We start from the raw sequence: 6,000 nt of genomic DNA on the forward strand, positions 1-6,000 counted from the left end.
GCGACTCGCGGCAAAATGGCCTTCAAACTCCGCGAGTCGCGGAGAGGTATTTTCAATTTACTCCCTTGGAGTTTCTGGCTGCCGACAGTTTTTAATATATATATATAATATATATATAATTAATATAATTAATTATATATTATATTATATTTATATACATAGTTAACTTGTAATTTTTAGTCCGTTGCGTCGAGCGTTAAGAGTTGACTCTGGTCCCGGTTCCGGATTTTCGAACGTCTTCGCGTACAATTTAATATCTTGTACTTTGCGTTTTGAATATTGTACTCTTGTGATTTCGAGACGTTTCTTATCAATAATTGGAACCTTTTTGATTGTCTTTTGTTCTTTTGAGCTTTTTGGTCGTTTGCGTCTTCAAATCGTCGAATCTGTCTTTTGTCTTCACCTTTTATTATTTAAACGAATATCACTTGTAAATAGAACAATTGCAACTAAAAGCTTGTCTTTCTTGAGGAATAATGCTATGAAATATATGTTCGTTTTTAGCATTATCAAATATTCCCACACTTGAGCGTTGCTTGTCCTCAAGCAATATCGTCTTGAAATACTAGAATCACTTCTTTATTCTTCACACTTTGTACATCAGTGATTTCTATACGGCGGTATAAACAATGGTAGTAACGATATGGTTTACAGTCCCACATGACTATAAAAATTTAGATCCATTAAGGAAATTGGATCTTTATGAAAACATTTGATCTTTTGAAAATTAAATCTAGTTTTTACCCTAGATAAGTTTTCCGGAATAACCCTTTACCGGTGTTTGCAAAATATTTTTGTGGGTTTGGTGGGTTTCAGATTTGAAAATTTTAGCTCAAAACTTGCGGTTTTGTGTCACCCACTTGCTAACCTTGTATTTGGAAAGCAACACGTCCAGTTTACTTGTTCCGTATATTACCTTTCGGCAAACTACCGTCCGGTTGTAAAGGAAAGCGTTGAACAAGCAACTGTTAAGGCAATGTCCCGTGACATGCTTTTGATTATGGTCTTATAACGTGTCGGACGCAATTACTATCCTTGGTAGGAGCAATAGTAAAGCTCACCCTTATAATTTTTCGGTCTGGCACAAGGTCCTGTCTTTGACCATGCTGTGCAACCACCGTTCTTACGGTTGACACCCGATTTAGTTCAGGTGACCTAATGAATTCCAGGTGAATTCCTAGGATTTTACGTTCAATGGTAATGAACGCATTGAAAATAGGGTTTTCAGAAAACAAATCGGTTTATAATTTTGATCAAAATATTTTCTCGTTTAAGCTCGAGTTTAGATGTCATCGAATTCCATGAGTTTGAATTCTCAATCTTTAAGGTCAATCTCTAGGATTGAGTAATATCAGTCTTGAAAGCTGATTTTTAATCTTTAAGGAGATTATCCTTTCTGGGGATCTGATTCATTAGTCTTATCCAGCTAATTTGCATGGTGCCCCCCCATTGTACTTGATAAATCCTTCTCATGGTTAGGATAAATCTGACCACTTGGCGACCCTGTTTAATGCTGAGGTCCGTGGATTTCCTGCTGATTTTAGTGATGACTTTTCTAGATTTTTCGTCAACCTACAGCTGGTCTGGACGACAACTTCATGACCTAAATCAAGAAGCGCGTGTCTTTTTCGGAAGACTTTACTTCCTTTTAATGATGGAATTGATTCATCGTGTAGATCCATCTCTTCTTTTCTTTCATTGGGTAAAACAGTTTAGTTTAGTTCAAAGCAAAAGTATTTTCAGTTATTTGTTACAAATATATGTGGCATATGTTTAAAATAACTTGGTAAATTTTCCCACACTTGGCTTTTTATTTTTCTTTTTATCGTCCTCTATTCCATTTTAAATGAATTTTGACGTTTTAGTTTGTTTCTCAATTTATGTCCTTTCCGAGGTAACAATAATTTCGGTGTTAAAACCTAGTTTTATCGTTCATAAATATGTATAAACATGATTTGAATTCATTTAATTGAAAATTTTGAAAAATTTTACTAGAATTGGGTAGTCAGTATATAAGACTAGGGCTGTTCTTTTTTATTAGAGAGCACTAGATTCTAATACAACTACTGCTTTACTAGTATTTTTAATGGTAACCAAGTGTTTAATATAAAAAATTTTAAAATCCGAAAGAATTTAATCCCTTCCCACACTTAAGATCTTGCAATGCCCTCATTTGCAAGAAATCAGTAACAATTTAAATTATTGAGGGTGATTTGTGTGAAAATGATTAAATTTTTACCAAAGTTTCCAAATATATTGGCGTTTGTTTGCTGAATGATAAATGGTGCACGTCATTTGTTCATTCCGTCTTGTTGTTATTTCACATACATTTTGCATCATTGTCGTCAAAATTACTTGCTTTTGCTGAACTTAATGCCAGTCTTTGAAAATGCGTTGTTTTACCCTGTTGTGTACATAAGATAAACTGCAAACATATATACATATTTTTGAAGTTTGGTTTATTACCCCACATTCAAAAATTATTAAAATCTAAGAATAAAAGTTAGAAATTATAAAAATGATTACAATATTAACAAAAATATTAAATATATCAATAATTACAAATTACAAAATAATAAAATAAAAATAAGTAAACTAAGGATGATATTGGTACCAATAGGGGTTCCACGCATAACCATAAGTGCTATAGAATGCTTCGGTAGGGTCATACGTAGGATATGGTGGCTGCATCTCTATCGACCAAGGAGGGAAGACGGGTTTCGGTGTAGGAATATAGTTTCTACCTATATGTTGGCAATGCGCTATGATCTGGTTCTGATGAACTTGCCAATCTTCAAATGCTCTCTGTCTAGCATTTTCGTATTCCTGAGAAGCTATAAACCTTTGCATTTCTTGCATCTGGTTCCCCCCTCCTACATTACCTTGTTCTTGGTTTCTCTCTACCTGTGGATGTCTACCATTGTATCGTACTGCGGCGTTATTTCGCCGCTTTAACACTTTCGCACCATGGTATACATTTAATCCTATAGTGTCGCGGGGTTCCGGCTCTTCTACTAATAATCCCCCCCGACTTATATCCACACCGAGATATTCACCAATCAAAGTAATAAAAATACCACCTCCTATTATGCTATGTGGACGCATCCCTCGAACCATAGCTGATAAATAATAACCCACACAATATGGTATACTTACAGCGCTGTGTGGGTCTCGAATACACATATGGTAAAACAAATCTTGTTCATTTACCTTTTCTTTGTTTTTACCCCTTTGTGTAATCGAGTTAGCTAAAAACCTATGTATTACTCTTAATTCGGCTCTATCTATATCCAAATAAGAGTAGTTTCCCCCTTTAAAACGGTGGTGGCTTGTCATTTGACTCCACACACCGTGTGTATCAAAATTCTCATCTATTTTCCTACCGTTTAGTATCAATCCTCTACAATCGGCAGACGCTAATTCCTCAGGCGTATATATACGTAAAGCCTGAGCCATGTCTAGTAAAGACATGTGGCGCATCGAACCGCCTAACAAAAATCTAACAAAAGAACGATCGGTTAAACTGGCTACCCGATCATTCAACTCTATACTACATAACAACTCTTCACACCATACTTTATATACAGGTCTGCGTATGGTGAATAAACATATCCAGTCATTAAAAGAAGAATTACCATACCTCTGTACCAGTAATTCCCTAATTGGCCCGGCCAATTCTACAGCTTCCAAGGGTCCCCATTCTATGACCCTTGGTACCTCAACAACCTTAGAGTGAAGAGTATGCAAACCCCGTTGATATTTTGGATAATCTATCCAAAGTCTGTCAAATCGCAGGTTCGGGTGTAACTGTTCCAAGTGCATATCTGAAAAGGTCATGACTGGATGAGGTACATCCTGCTTGTAGTAGTTATCTACCTCCTGTTGTTCCAAGTTCTCAGCAGGAGCATGGCGGGCTTGGGATGAAGATTCACCCCTTTCAGTCTGCAAAACACATCAAACACAAATTTTGTGCATCCAAATATGCATTAGTGTCAGCAAAATCATCAATCAAAATAATTACAATGACATTATCAATTTATATCAAACTTAAGCTTATTTTCACATTTTTATCAAATCTACACTTTTTCAAATAAGCATATACGAAAATTTTCGCCAAGTTCATAAGCATTCAACTCAAATAACATGTCAAAATAATCATTACTAGCAAATAAACAAGTCTCAAATGGCATTATCTTTCAAAAATCAAGTTCATGAATTTTGGACTTGAAAAAGTCCACTTTAATTCTCAAAATCATGTTTAGGCTCAAAGTTTGGATCATTTAACTACCTAGACATGTTACACTACTCAATTTAGCAACAATTCATGACAAAAATCGGCCATAACCTTTTTATATCAAAAAGCCCCAAATTGCTCAAGAACACAAACCCTAGATTCTAAAGATTTTGAAGTTTTTGGCTTCAAATCATGTTAACAAGCATCAATCTAGGTTATACATGCATAATATACTAACAATTTAACACTAATTACACTAAAAATTAACAAAATTCAAATTATGAAAATATGCTCAAGAACACACTAAAATTCGGATTTAAAGGTGATTTGGGGTGTAATTGTACCTGTTTTCTTGAGTAGTTCCTAGATATCATCCTTCTCAACATGATTGTAGCAAAAAATTTGGTGATTAACGGTTAAAAATTGAGATTTTTGGGGGTGAAATTCGTGGGTTTTCGGGGGTTTTTTCGCTGTTAAAATTGCAGTGTTTTTGTGTGTGGTGTGTACAGATCGTGCAGCTGGTTATATTTTTTTTTTCTGTAATTTGGTCCCTCCGCGAGTCGCGGAGGTTTTCACTGAAAACTCCGCGAGTCGCGGAGTTATTTTTTTTTTTTTTTTTTTTTTTTTATAATCTTTAACTTATAAAACAATTAAGAAATTAATTTTAAAATTTTGTTTCCCTTGTTATTTAGGACGAGGTCGTTTCGGATTGATGTCCTAGTCCGTCCCTCGACAAAATTTTAAAATTTGTCTTTTTGTAGCGATTGTTTTAAAAGCTAAGATTTTTGGGTTTTTTTATGTTTTTGGCATACTTTAAATCAACAAGATTAAAAATATTGATAATAAAAGTTCTCGTCCCTCCCTCGGGTAAAGCAATTTCGGTTCAAAGACCTAGTCTTCAACTTACGACGAATTTTAAAAGTCATATTTTTAACTTAATGAGATAAAGTAAATTTTTGTTTTTTAAATTCACACAACTTAAATATAAAATTCAAATTTAAAATTAAAAATTCACACCAAACTCAAAATTTAAAATGCATAAAATTAAAAATTAATATTTTAAAAATTAAAAATTCACACCAAACTTAATTTAAAAATTCATAAATTCATACCAAACTTATATTAATTTTTCAAATATTTATAATTTTAAATATATTGTTTTTACAAAATTTACAATATTAATTTAAGATTTAAATATTAATTTTAAAAACATGGTAAAAATAAATTAAAAATCTTTTTGTCTTTTTATCCCACTTTAATCAATCAAATATTATCAAAAATATGCGCCCCTCTTTTCGGTAAAGTAATTTCGGTTCCAAGACCTAATTTAACTCATGACGAATTTTTGAAATATTTTGGGTTGATTGATTAAAGATATTTATACCTTAAGAATAAACGTTAAATTTCGCAGTGATGTAATAAATTTTTGAATGATATCAATAATTTCGGTCGCCAAACCTAATTTTATTTAATACCAATTTAATACTTTTTAGCGAACAAATTAGCGTTTATTATCAAAAGGTTAAAAATAAAAATAAAAACTGTACAGACATACCTGTGAAATAGATTTCTTAGTTATATGATCTATTATATTCATAAGATAGTCGGTTTAATTGGTTTTCCATGGCTGCATAGGCGTAACCTCGAGCATTCATTGTCTTTTCTTCTAAACATATGAACGGTCCATCTCTGCATAAAGTAACAAATTCGGTATTTGAATAGGTTTGATTATTTGAACATTTACCTCCATGTGACCATTTTCCGCA

The sequence above is a fragment of the Rutidosis leptorrhynchoides genome, chromosome 5 (genome assembly GCF_046630445.1).
Source record: "Rutidosis leptorrhynchoides isolate AG116_Rl617_1_P2 chromosome 5, CSIRO_AGI_Rlap_v1, whole genome shotgun sequence".
Lineage (NCBI taxonomy): Eukaryota > Viridiplantae > Streptophyta > Magnoliopsida > Asterales > Asteraceae > Rutidosis > Rutidosis leptorrhynchoides.